The sequence below is a fragment of the Macaca fascicularis genome, chromosome 18 (genome assembly GCF_037993035.2).
Source record: "Macaca fascicularis isolate 582-1 chromosome 18, T2T-MFA8v1.1".
Classification (NCBI taxonomy): Eukaryota; Metazoa; Chordata; class Mammalia; order Primates; family Cercopithecidae; genus Macaca; species Macaca fascicularis.
Window position 1 is genome coordinate 8,198,703 of NC_088392.1, and position 14,789 is coordinate 8,213,491.

At 34.1% G+C, this 14,789-nt stretch overlaps 1 long non-coding RNA gene across 1 annotated transcript; it reads left to right on the forward strand.

Moving 5' to 3' along the window:
- Positions 1–3,739: 3,739 nt before the first annotated feature.
- Positions 3,740–10,472, forward strand: LOC141409030 (uncharacterized). The gene is made up of 2 exons (XR_012427139.1): positions 3,740–3,872; positions 10,219–10,472. It is a non-coding gene; the product is annotated as an uncharacterized lncRNA (long non-coding RNA).
- Positions 10,473–14,789: the final 4,317 nt, after the last annotated feature.

The window sequence follows — 14,789 nt, forward strand, 5'->3', positions numbered from 1 at the left end:
GAATTGGAAAATCCTGGTTGATGTCTTTGTTACAGTGACCTACTATACAGGAAAATGAAAGTAGGTTGTGATAAGGTGGTCTAATTTAGATCGTGAAGAAAGATTGCAAAATGAATTAGGAAAACATTACATCTTTGCTTTTAAATATATTATGTTCAAATGTAGGGAGGTAATTTTTTTTCTTAATTTTCTCTTCAAGTAATTGCAGTTTTGAGAAATGTTATTCTGTGGCTTTACTTCAGGAAGGGCTTCATGCATAAGGAATTTTTTTTTTTGCTTTGTCTTTATGAATTCATTTTAATGATTGAATTAGCAAGTCAGTATGGCTTTATATAATAGTATTCATGGCCATAGTTATTTAAAACTTAGAATATTTTTCATTTAATAAGTTTATCTTCTAATATGAAAAGAGATTTGAAAGCTTGTATAAGACCTAATTTAGGATACGGTATAATCACAGACAAGAAAAACAAACCTGACATAAGCTTATTTAATAAAGAAAATTGTATCATATGTTAAAGGCGTCATGTTCTCATTCAAGAACTGAGAGAGAAAGGAGCATGGATGAGAGAGAGAGAGAGAGAGAAAGAGAGAGAGAGAGAGAGAGAGAGATTCAATAGAGACAACCAGGGAACTTCATGGTCACCTCACCTTAAATTATGTCTTTAATAAAAATTTACAAAAATTTAATTGTTTTCAGCTAATATAAATATATATCATTTATCCCTAAAACTGTAAAAATATTTTGTATCTTTTTTTGTGAAGTAGCCCCACACTAAAACTAACAATGGTTAATTTTAAAACCAAAGAAGAATTTGGTCCTAGAACTGTACCATTTATTTAGTATTGCAAATTGTTCATTGATCACATTCTTAGCAAATTGCTGCTCTGGCATGGACACTTGAATTCCTGAGGAATTGTTATGATCTGCTTATCTATTGAAGAAGGCAGTAAGTAATGAACTTGAATATTAACTATGTCTTTAGTCTCAGGCTATGCAAATTCATTGGTGATATGTAAGCATTTAATCATTTTTCTCATTTCATACATTTCCTCATTCTTTTCCCTAATATTTTTTCTGCTTTGGAGGAAAATATATTCTTATGTAGAATTTAATGTTATGTTAAATAAGATGTAGTAAATTAATGCATGAAAATAGTATCGTATTTGAAGGTCAGATTTCTAAGTTCAAAGCAGTTGACTCTTTATATGCTGGTATTCTGAATTTGGGTAGTTATTTTAATCTCTCTAAGCTTCATTTTCTTTTCCAAAGAAACATTGAAACTCTGTCCACCATGCAAGGTGTAGTGACCAAATAAAGTCATATTAAAATCAACAGTTGTTTAAAATGACTTCATAAACCAAAGCATCATACAAATACTAGCTGTTATTGTATGGACAGAGGAAGAAAAAACATCTTTCATTGAATACCACCAGCCCAACTGGGAGATTCATTACTTTCTCCTTTTCAATGGCTCCATCTCCAAACACTTCCACCTCAGTCACTTACTTCACCAATTAACACTGTTCTACATGAAAGCATTTTTGAAATTTTGAAATTTGCCATTTTAACACCAATTTCCAGTTCATTTCTACATCTCCAATTTCCTCTGCCTTTTGTACCCCCCTCCATGATGTGAAGTTCCTCAGCCAATATTTATCTTCTGAGTTCATCCCCCTTAGCTGGCTGCTTCTGCCTTCCATACAATCACGTCCTTCCTTGTGCACAGGCTCATTCACGCTTCTCTTCTTTGATTCCTGCCTTGCTAATTATCAGCCCTGGGTAACTGAGTGTCTATTTCTTTTTCAATTTTTTGTTGTATGCTACTCTTCCTTGAATATAACAGCTAACACTGGAATGAAGCATTGCAGTTTGCATGTCTGTATATCTATATATTTATACATACAGATATGCTTATACATGGCCTGACTTCATCTTCAAAATATCTTCCAAGAATCACAGAACACATCTATTTTCCTCAATTAACAGATACATCTCTGAGTATTTTAAGTACTTTGAATGAATTCACATAGTCAAGAAGTGATGAAGCCAGAATGTAAGGTGCTGTCCTCTAACAGAGTTCCAGTGTCCCTGACCCATTTGTGCTGTCAGGGTTGAATCATGGCAGGACCATTTGAAGGATTCTGTCACTCAGCCAGGCTATTGTCCAATGTGTACGTAAACTCTACAAACTGTTCACAGTTGTTGTTTTCAACCTCCAAACTCTTACAGTGCAACCTCACTCTGCTCCCACACTGCAGTTTTTATCGAATTTCTGTATTTTTCTTAAATCAAGAGAATTCAAGTGAATTAATTACATATGTCTTGATTAAAAAATTCTCTGCATCTTTATTCTCTCTGAGTTTTGATTCCCATATTTGTCTCAAGCTATCTATAACCCTCTTCTCCACCTGTTTCTGAAATCAGTTTCTCTGAGTTCTTTTCTGAATTTTTCTGATGGAAATTTAGTCTCCAGCTTACTAATTAGTTCTTTTTCTTTGTTGCACACTTACCCTCTTGTTTTTGTAGATTCTGCCACCAACGTGTCCCTTATCCTCAAAAATAATTTTTCAAGCTACTATCTCATTATATCCTGGCTCCTTTTTTCTTACCCTGACTTCTCATAAAAAAAAAAAAAAACTCATTATCTTCCTTGCAAAACATACACCATTCCATTTATTTGTATCAGGAAGTGGCACTATTTTCCATCTATGCAACTCCTTTATATAGGGAGAACATTTGTTTCTCTTTGTATTGCTTAGAGGATAGAGCACTGTGCCAAAAACAAACTAAATGATGATCAACATTTCTTGTCTTTAAGTAAATATCTTCAAGTAACTGTTGACTTAATTATACTGACACTATTTCAAAACATATTTTAGAATACGTGCACAAAACATTTTAAAGATGTGAAAATATTAACATATTTCCTATCTAAACATATGCAACATTTCTAGTAATACTTTACACGCTGTTAGAGTACCCTCGTGTCACCCGATGTCTTGTCTCTGTGTTAGCAATAATTGCCTTCTCACCATTATTTTGCTTAAAACACACACACGCGCGCGCGCACACACACACACACACACACACAGACACACACTGTACTGAATGGCAAAGCTTTTCCTATAAATTTATTCCTAATTTTAACTGAGATAAATCTTTTAATACAAATAGGTATGTAACATTATTTCATAAATTGGGATAAACTGGATTATCTATGGATATATTTACAGGATACTTCACTTTCCTGGTATATAAACTCTTTTTTGAGACTGGAGGGACAGGATAAAGCATGCTAACTGTTCTGACACAGTCATAATCTTCAATGATTAATGGCATCCACTACTTGAAAAGCCCGTGCACCATAGGGGTTAAAATCACAGACTCTGGAGTTACATTTCTTGAGTTTAAATTCCTTGCTGCTTCATAGTTTTAGGTATATTTCACAATCTTTGTGCGGTAGATGACAACAATACTTACCTTGTGTGGTTGTTCGGAGAATGATGAAAAGCACTTAGTGCCAGCCATACAGTAAGTACTAAGTCAGTGTCTGCTCTTTTTACTTAGCAAGTTGCATTTAGTAAGTATCAATGCCGGACATTCATTTACTAGGTGAGGGCTTTAATTAGTAAAGGTATGCTTATGTGATGATATTCTCAGACCAAAGTGAAAAATTATTCTTTACTGGAAGTTATTTATAATATAAAATTCATGAGTAAGTATTTTATAGAGGAGAGAATATAAAGCATAACATATTGATCCCCTATTTTAAAAATATTTTTTCTCACTTTAAGTTGTACATTTTCTACAGGGAATTTACCAGAGAAGCTCTTCAAAGAAATATAGCCACCTATAATTCCTATATTTGGTAAGTGTCTTTTTCAGTTTTTTTCCATGACAATAAAAGTAATATAGCCATGATAATAATAACAAAATATTAGTAACACTAAATTACCAATTATTCATGTCCTATGTTTCACTTATGATGTTTTTCTCTTTATGTAGTATCAGCTCATATTTTCTTCTTAGCAGTTCAATTAATCTGTTACTATTATCTTCATTTTAATTATAAAGAACCTGAATCTCCAATCATTTAATTTGCCTATTCTATTGAATATGCTACAGAACTGAAGTTCATCTGAGAACTGACTTACCCCAAAGGTCCATATATGTTAGGAGACATATTTTATAAAAGTGTAATTATACAGATTTTCTCCAAATGTGTAAAACGTAGCAAACCTAAGCTTTGTAAAGGATTATTGGAGGCAGTTTACAGCATTAAGATATGGGTCACATTCTTTCACTGTTGTTCATTTTAATAATATATGTTTTAATAAATAGTCCACTCCAGAAATTACATATTCATAATATAGTTGCTAAGAATATTGAGACAAAAATGTGGGTTTATTTTTTGTTCCATTGGTACAGTTTTAATGCTCACATGATATGCAATGTTTAATTTTATTTTTTCTTATGGAAGAGTGCATAGTATGGTTATGTAAGGACTAGCAATGCATTAGGAGTAAACAGCCTGTTTATTTTCATATTTATTACTGACTTTATATACACACATATGTAAAATTCCGTGTTTCAGTGTGGTTTATTTCAGCTGTTTTGCTACTTTTTTCTACCTGAAAACAGAATTTCCCATCTTTTAAATCTGTTATTTTGCTACTGGTGTTTCTAAGTGCTCTGCATGTTACAAAATGTCATTGGAGAGATCCTTTGTAATGGTTTTAACATCTTTATAATAATACTATGTGGAGCATTTGGTCACTCTTAGTAGAAGTTGAGTGTTAGCAGGCTGGCTAAGACGATTGTTTTGGAAATAGGTCGTGAATGAAGGAGAGATTATAAAGAGGAGAACAACGTAGGTGGTGCTGATTGACAGACCATTTCTTAAGTTATTATAACACTGTTATCATAGTTTGGAAAGAGAATTTCATAAACCCAGAGCAGAGTGCTGATGTTTATAAATTCCTTTCTTGATTTCTCATGAAATCTTACGAATCCAGGATACTGCTTCCATGACTACCATTTGTATACATATTTGATTACCTTATATTGTAATTTACAACTCAGATGTGCACAACTCAACAGCAGTAGCTCACTTAGAATTTAACAGGCTTATAGCTTTGTTTGGCCCTCAGCACAAGTAATAAAATCCTAGCTTTAAGTACCATTGGGGTTTATAGAATGAAGACATCTGCATTATTATATTAAAACATTCCTTCGTGTAATAAATATAACTGACAGTAGTGCATGGCTTTCTTTATGAAAAATATGTTGATAGCAATATAGTCTTAAATACTGAAGAAACTTCCGATTAAAATTTTATGTGTCTAGTTACCATCTAAATGCTCAACAGATGTCCGTATTAACAGTTTATTACTGGGTATTCCTAACAAAAGTTTTAGTTAAGATTTTTTAAAAACACCCATGGAGACACTGTATTAACCTCCCATTTATTCTAATGGTGTTTCATCTTTATTATTCTTAGATATTCTTTAAGGGTAATGTGGGCCTCAATATTACAACTCTAAGTTTTCTGTGATAATGTTCCAGTGCATCTAGATTTTAGTGCCATCTAAGTAGTGTTGAATATTTCCCCATGAATCTGTGGCAGCTTTTTGAGGAGGCACAGCAACAAGCTGACCTGAGATGCTCTGCTTCACTCCTAGTCTTAGGGTGACCAACAGTCCCTGTTTGCTAGGATGTAAGTATTTCCCTGGGACAGAAAACTCTCAGTGCTAAAACGCGGCAAGTCCCATGCAAACTAGGATACTCGAACCCCCTATAGGTGAAAATAGTGTGGTAGTGGAAGACGGTGGGAAAAGGGAGAATTGCTTTCTGCTAGTACTCTACTCATCTAGATCTTCTAAAATCAACTTATACACAATCAATCACCTAAAACTGCCTGAGATAATGTAGAATTTTTGTCCATTTAGTTTCCATGTTGCAACACATTAAAATTATGAGGAGTTACAATTTGGCACCAGCATATAACTTTATATATTTTTTGTCAGCTATGAAAACATTAAACACCCTCTACCAAATAAAATGTACTGTATACAATACATTAATATTTTGCATTCAAATGTAATTTTTCAAATGATCAGAGAAATATGTAAATAATTTATGGTTAACACATTATTTTATCATGGACTGTATTTCAGTTTCAGTAGAAAGAAGGTACTTGCCATCCATAACCATTCTCTCAATTATTATTATATAGTTATTATTTTTATATGTAATTATTATATACATTAGTAGGCGCAATTAGTAGGCACAATACATATAGGATATGTATCATATAGTGGCCATCATTGCGTTTCAAAGCGTATTTCACTTTTTAAAATTAAAAGCATCATAGATATTGCTGCCCACAAATCTCTGTGCTTTTATATGTCTGAGAATTATAGTGTCTATCTTGAGGGCTATTAGAATAAATATTTATATTTTTGATGATGATGATTTGATGATTGTGGTAAATGATCATCATATCTCAAACAGTGCCTGGGAAGTGAGATAGAAAAATGTAAGTAATTATGATTAATATGTGTCTTCTAATCTTAATTTGTTTTTATTCAACATATAGGACTTTTACTTTTTGAAAAGGTATTAGTATTCTTTTGGACATTGAAGATAATAAATCTCTTCCTTTATCTTCAAGACATACTACAGAGATTATCTCTGCCTTAGGATTTGGAAAATAAAGTTTTCCTTTCTGTTTTTATTGCTTCTTTTGCTTTAACTTCGCTTTATTTACTTTAAAATAAGATATGAGTACATTTTATTTAAGTTATAATTATTGATTCATTACTAGCTGTTTAGCTTCTTGAGCAGAGGGATTTTTGGCCAATTCATTTTTATAATAGAGTAGGTACTCAATAACAGTGTATTCTATGATTGATCATTAATGGCCACACAAGAATCTTGAAGAAATATGAAAAATAGAATAGATTTTTATGACCCATTTGGGATTTACATAATTAGGTATATTATTCTTCTTCAGAGACTTCTTGAGAAGTCTCCTTAACATGTAAGACATTGAATCAGATAGTTACCTTTGTAACTAAGTAGGGATACATTAGTTTTGCATTTTTCAGAATGGTCTTTGTTTTACATTTTCAATTTCATCCTCAGTCCTTCAGCACATAATTTAACCATGTGCCCTATTTTGCTTGACAAAGTATTTTGTCATTCTAACTATGGAGAATTTTCAGGACAAATGATCATTAACACATGTTATTAGGAGTTAAGTAAGTTAAAGAAATGTGTTCAATTCCTGAACCTATCCCCAAATTGATGGAGGATACCATGATGTAACCATGGAAATCAAAATTTATATCTTAGAATTTTCAGGTATTTTGTGTTAAAGTAATATTTTTTATTAAATATAAACATCTTGAAAAAGAGTAAAATGAAAGAAGTGGACTTGCAAACACATAGCAAGGTTTAACTCATGATGAGAAGAAATAAATCCTTATAAATTCTACATCTATATTTAATTTTCAGTGAAGATATGTGTAATTAGTGTCTGAAGAGTGCTTTTGTATTATTAAAAAATACAAGTTAAATCTATTTTATTCTTACCTAAAAAGCAGGAAACACAACTTGTCAAAGTATATCACTATTAATTATTTATCAGATAATGAAAATCAATGAAGTAAAAAGCAGAACTCAAGAGTAAATAGTATCAAGTAACAAAAGGCTATAAATATGAAATTCAAGCAGAAAGTATAAAGTATTTCATCAGATTTTCCCTCATTACATAAAATAAACTTCCAAACCATTCCTTCTTTGTGCTTTTGTGATTTCAAGTAGAAGGACCAAAAGTAATGGCCAGGAATCCACCAAACTGTGACCAACGTGACTCTGATTCTGTATCACATTAAACAGCCTACACCATTACCTGGACGAGCCAGGTGACTTCCCCAGCCCTGCAGGTCTTCTTCCTGTTGGGTTAGTGAGGCCTTTACTAATCACTTCTCAAAGAACTTTTTCTGGTTACTGGAACAATGGATCTGCCTCTGATCTTATGTGATTTCATTCAATACCACACTTTGTTGTCTTCTGGAAACTTGGTACTAAACAAATCATATTTCTTGGCATTGTGAATTATTATATGTAGCAAAAACTACCTAGGAAAATACCTGCACAAAACAAGGAATATTTAAACCCACAATGTCATTGTTCATTAAATAGCCCCATAACTTAGGCAATACAGAGATCACAACATTTACTTCAGGATGAGAATATTGAAGTGGAAAGTCTAGATGATTTGCTGTCATTGAGACTATCAGCTTACACCTATCAGCTTAAAAATACCTCCAATTTTAAAATCAAGGTAAATGCTTTTTTTTTTTTCTTTTTTTTTGCTGTAACCCAAAAACCTTGGATTTAGGAAGTCAGATGTTTTTGCAATTGTATCATGGCACTCTTTCCCCTGGTCCTATAACTAATTATTATGTAAATGAGACAAATGTTCATAATTAACATATTTTTAAATTTCTCTGTGTGATGGATAATTTTACAAGTCTACTAGTCTAGGCTATGGAGCAGATTGATCAAACACTAGTTTAGATGTTATTGTAATGGTATTTATGGATGTGATCAATATTTATACTCAATTCATTTAAAGTAAAAAAGATTACCTTTATAATGTGAATGGGCCTCTATTAATCAGTCAGAGGCCTAAGAACAAAGATAGCTTCTTTCCTGACACCTGTCAGGTTGAATTAGGGTCCTTCCATATAACCTCATTTAAACTTAATTATTTTTTGAAATCTCTATCTCCAAATACAGTCACAATCTGAGGTACAGGAGGTTAGGGCCTCAACATAGAAATCAGCTTATAATACCCATTTTGCAGATCAGGATACTGATGTACAGGGTTGTTTAATAACTTGCCCCAAGCCACTAAGTAATTGTTAGAAGTAGAGTCAAAATTCAGGGAAGCTGTCACCAGTATATATGCTCTTAATGCCTATAGGCTAAATTATTGAAAATACTTTAACTGTGATAATGAAATTTGAAGTTCTACTGGATGTTTGGAGGTTCATAGAAACTAACTTCAAGTAAAGAATTAAAAGAAACAAATCTGAGATGTACTATGTCCTCTATGTATGCTGATTCTTAAGATTTAATTTGATATGTAGTATTTATAAAGACAAAACCCTGTCCGGAATTATAGCACATCTCTTATTATTGAACAAGATCCCATGCTTCTGCTATTAATTATCTTCTATACCCTATTGCAATAATTGGAGGACCCCTCTTTTGTTAATATCTCCCTCCCTGCCAGTTTGGTTCCTAAGAATAGAACTATATCCAGTGTATCCTGATGTCCATCTCCTTTCCATTTTAAAAAGTATAAAAACAAGATACTCAGGAAGAAGAAGATGTATATGCAGGTGTATGACTCTGTGTTGTGGGTGAACTGAACTTACATATCTGATTTCTGATCTCCCAGTTATTTTTTGCACTGTGGAGTACGACAAAAAATATCTGGAAAGTGTTATTGATACTCAGTTTAGTCTGAAGAAATGAAAAGAAAATAATCCTTTTTCATTTAATATCATTGGTCCCAGGACCATTATCGCTATTATTTTCCTTTAGGGAATAATAATGGATGGGAATGGCAAGAATATCAGGTCTCATTTTATGGCAGCAGACTCAAATTTAACCCTGAATATTATAGAATGCAAAGCCAAAATTTAGAGAATAACAAACGATTTTCTTTGTTATACCCACAATTCAGTTAAACTAGTTATTCACTTTATTGCAAATAAAATGAGATATCACACCAAACTAATAAACTAATGAAATTTTGTTGCATGCAGATATATGTACTATTTAGCTCCCCTGATCAAATAACTATATAACAAAAAAGTACATTAGTAGGCACAATACATATAGGATATGTACAATGAAAAGACAATAAGTTGTTTTTGCTGTCAACAAACGTAATCACTCAAGCTGTAATACTATTTAAATATATTATTTCTAATATTTTTCTGTTACAATATTGTTTTCAGACTCAAATGAGTAATTTCTGAATAATTGCATAAATTCTCAGTTGATTACTAACAATGAAAATGGGGAAAGGTGGTAATTTTTGTTCCAAATTTCTGATCTTGAAAATATAAATGGCTATTCTCAGATTATAGTGAGTTACATTTCTGTCCACTGATATTTCCGTGTGTGTGTAGGTGCATTGTGCAGTTGCTTGTGTTGGATGCAGGCATGCGGAAGTGAGAAGAGTTTCAAATGTTCCAGTAGATAAAACCAAGAGGAAGATAAACAGCGTTACCCAAAAGACTATTATGAGTGTCTTTGCTTTTTAAATATTTCTCCTGGAAACCACTGACTACAAATTTCTGTTACTGCTGACAATAACTAGTACTTTCTGACATATTGGTCACTGTGTGCTCAGTTTATTAAAAATTAAACTTCTCACCACTTATATAGGATTTTAGAGTGCTTTGTTCTCTATAAGTTACTTCTGAAGACTTATTACGTACTCTATGAGAGGGAGTAAGCAGTGAACTCAAGCGGGTTCTCTAGGGCTGCCTCAAGCATCATCTTCTGGTGGGGAAGTCAGAGAGAAACTTGCAGTGGATCGACACACAGAACCAATCAACCCATTAGCCAGCTGTGAACCTGGACAGAATGGATATTAACCTGTTTATCAGTAACTTGGCTTAGGAACAATAACCCCTTTGCCTGGCATTTGATGTCAGGCTGTTCATGAACCCTCTACCTATAAGAGAGGTGTTCAGTTCAAGAATTGTTTATTTTTATTTTTTAATCTTTAAAAAGCATACTTTCTATTCAAGGAAGTATGAACAAATGAAAAGCAGAGAGTTTCCTCCCATATATCTTTCTATTCTTCTACTTTTATTTTTTATTTTTACTTATTTATTTTTTTGTGAGGCAGGATCTTGCTCTGTTGCCCAGGGTGGGTACGCCAGCATGATCATAGCTGACTGCAGCCTTGACCTCCCAGGAGCTCAATCAACCCCCCTGCCTCAGCCTCCCAAGTAGTTGGGACTGCGAGTGTACACTACCATGCCTGGCTAATTTTTGTATTTTTTGTAGAGGTAGGGTTTTGGCATGTTATCCAGCCTGGTCCTGAACTCCAGAGCTCAAGTAATCCACCCGCCTCAGCCTCCCAAAGTGCTGGGATGTTTTACAGGCGTGAGCCACTGTGCCCAGCCTCTTTCTATCTTTGATGTACAAGTGGGAATGTCTAGTTCCCCTAGAAGTTATGAGGCCTGTCTTCTTATAATGAAATCTTAGTTATAAGCATATATCCTCCACAGATTTAAAAGTTAAATAAGATCATACCTGAAAATTACTAAGTACTGGGTCCTAAGCGTGAAAAATGTTATCTATTATATAATTCCATATGGTATCTTTGGCACAGTATTACAAATATTGAATTTTTTGTCCTTATGATTAGAAAACATACAGAGCATGTACCATCCATTCATCCAAGAGATATTTAGTGAACACTTGTTATAGAGGAAGCACTATGCTAGTTGCAGGAAAGGTCTAAAGCCTTGTATCACACAGTCTTTTAATGTGCTTCTTTAAACCCAAGGGTGGTCTGACAATCATAATGATCAATGAGTGAAAATCATTTCAGCCATGCTAACTCAGTGGATAACGTTGGGGTAGACACAATGCCATGTGTTCATTAACCCCAGAACATAGTTTTCTTCCAGAGCACACAGGAAGGCCACATTTCTGCTAACTGTTTTAGTTAGGTTGGGCCGTGACTAGACACTGGTCAGTGAGATGTGGGTTGGAACTGTATGAGCCCCTCAAGCCTGTCCTTAAGATCAGGACACACAGGGCCCCCCACACTCTGGCCACTCTGACCTCAGCAGCCCTGTTCCTAATGGAGAAACTCCAACATGGGGAAAATCCTCCTGATGCACAGTAAACTTAACTTGAGTGGGAAATAAAGCTGAGTTGTGTGCAGCCGCTGAGATTCGTGTGTGAATCTGTAACCACAGTACACTGTGGTTCTCTAAGGTGTGATTTCCTCAGCGGCAGTATCAGTTTCACCAGGGCTTTTGTGAAAATGCAAATTATTATTCTCCTCCCCAGACCTAATGAATACAAAATGAATACCTATATTATCTCCTTTCTCTCTCTACTTCATGTGGTCGCTTCCTGGAGCACTTCGTGGTCAAAAATAAGCCTTCCCTTGTTCAATGTAAGGACAATGATTTCAAAAATGACAAAACACCAGGGTATTAATTGTATGTTACAAAGAAAATTGATGCCATACTTCTACTAAATATGTCATAATTACCTATCAAATGGAAAAAAACATTCTATGTAGATGACTAACTTCATATTCTAAAAGACACTCTAGCTTCACTTTTATCTTACTAATTACAGATTTGGTACATTTTTTCATCAGTTTTTAGAAATGGGCTATCAACCTGGTTCAATAAAAATCAAAACCATCATCTTTTTCATCTCATTTTGTACCCAAACAGAAGGGTGTATACCAGTCTAGCCATTAAAAGCTGCATTTCGCTGAAATAGTTCTATTGAGGAAATCTAATGATTCTGACTTGCTAAAGAGAGAGTGGGACAGACAGTAGGATACTGTGGTAAGCACTTGCTCCAAGCTGGGTTACCTGAGGTCAAGCCCAGGCTCTGATACTTTTATATGAGGGGTATTTAACCTCTCCCTGTTTCATTTTCCTCATTTAAAAATAGGGATATTAATGGCTTTCATCTAATACATTTGCTGTATGATTAAGTGTTAATATATCTAAAGCACCAAAACCAGCATGTGGCACTCGCTTAGTGCTATGTAACCATTGAAAGCATGGAGCGTGGTTAGCTTTTCAAAAATAAACCTCATAGATTCCTAACAGTACATTGGAAACTTATTTCAAAAGTTCATTTCAGAAATTAAAACTCCCCCTTATCGACAGCTGTTATGTGTTACAGATGTAGGTAACATGCCATGCACCATGACTTTATTCAGGTGCTTTATATAAATATGCCATCCATTCATCCAAAAAATAGCCATTCATCCAAAAGATATAAATATAAGGCACTTCAGACCCTCGTTTTATAAATATTTATAAAAAATGCATTGTGCCTCAAATTATCCACACAATTATAGAACAAACATTTTAGGTTTTAAAACTGTTAGAATGCTTTTATATGAGTCAAGTCAGATTGCTGAAATACAATCAGCACTCAAAGTATTTGTGTATAAATGCTGTTTATGAATCTCATTTAAAGGACTTAGTCTCTTGGGGGTTTACCTTTTTTTTCTTTTTTCTTGTTTTTTTTTTTTTGAGATGGAGTCTCACTCTGTTGCCCAGGCTGGAGTGCAGTGGCACGATCTTGGCTCACTGCAACTTTTGTTTTCCAGGTTCAAGCGATTCTCCCGCCTCAGCCTCCCAAGTAGCTGGGACTACAGGTGCCCCCCACCACGCCTGGCTAATGTTTGTATTTTTAGTAGAGATGGGGTTTCACCATATTGGCCAGGCTAGTCTTGAACTCCTTACCTTGTAATCTGCTCTCCTCAGCCTCCCAAAGTGCTGGGATTACAGGCATGAGCCACTGCGCCTGGCTGGGGGTTTACATATTTTAAACTAGCAAAACAATGTGAACTGATTAGAACAATGAACTACTACTATACACCTATCCGAGTGGCCAAAATTCAGAACACTGGTAACACTGGTGATGTGTTATTCTGGTGAGGGTGTGGAGCAACAAGAACTCTTATTCACAGGTCATGGGAATGCATATTCTACAGCCAGTTTGAAAGACGGTTTGGCGATTTGTTAATAAAAATAAATATCCTCTTACCATGTGATCCAAAAATCACTCTCCTTGGTATTAGGAGGGGAAAATCTATGTCCACACAAAACCTGCGCATGAATGCTTATAATATATAGTTTATTCATATTATAGTGTACATGGTTTATTCATAGTAACCAAAACTTGGAAACAACCAAGGTACTTTTCAATAAGTGAAGGAATGAATGAATAAACTGTGGTATTATACATTGGGCCACAAAATATTATTCAGTGCTAAAAATAAATGAGCTATCAAGTCATGAGAAGACATGAAGGAAACTTAAATGCATATTTCTGTATAGACTATATATGCATACTGTGTACTCTCTGATTCCAATTACATGTATATTTGTATACTGTATATGTATATATGTATACTGTATAATGTATTCCAATTATATGACATTCTGCAAAAGACAAAACTATGCAGACAGTGAAAAGATTAGTTGTTGCCAGGGTTTAGAAGGAAGCATGTGGGATGAACAGGTAAAACACAGAGGACTTTTAGGGCAGGGTAGTGAAAATACTCCCTATGATACTATAATGATGAACATATCTCATTGTAAATTTATCCAACCCAATAGAATTCACAAGGCCAAGAGTAAACCCTAATGTAAACTATGAACTTTTGGGGGTAGTGATGTGTAATGTAGGCTCCTCAATTTAACAGGGTGTTTAATTGTGATAGGTGAGGTTGATAATAGGGGAGACTGTGAATGTGTAGGGGTTGGGAACATATGGGATATTTCTGTATCTTTCTATTATTCTGTGAATCAAAAAGTGCTCTAAAATAGTAAAGTCTTTAAACTATAATGGGAACATTTTTGTAAATACAAATTTAGAGACTTTTATTGATTCTATTGGTAGAGTTAGGGTTGGAGAGTTGTAGCAATAGTAGGAGCTTAATTTAGTGACCACACAGTTTATCTTTTGACATATG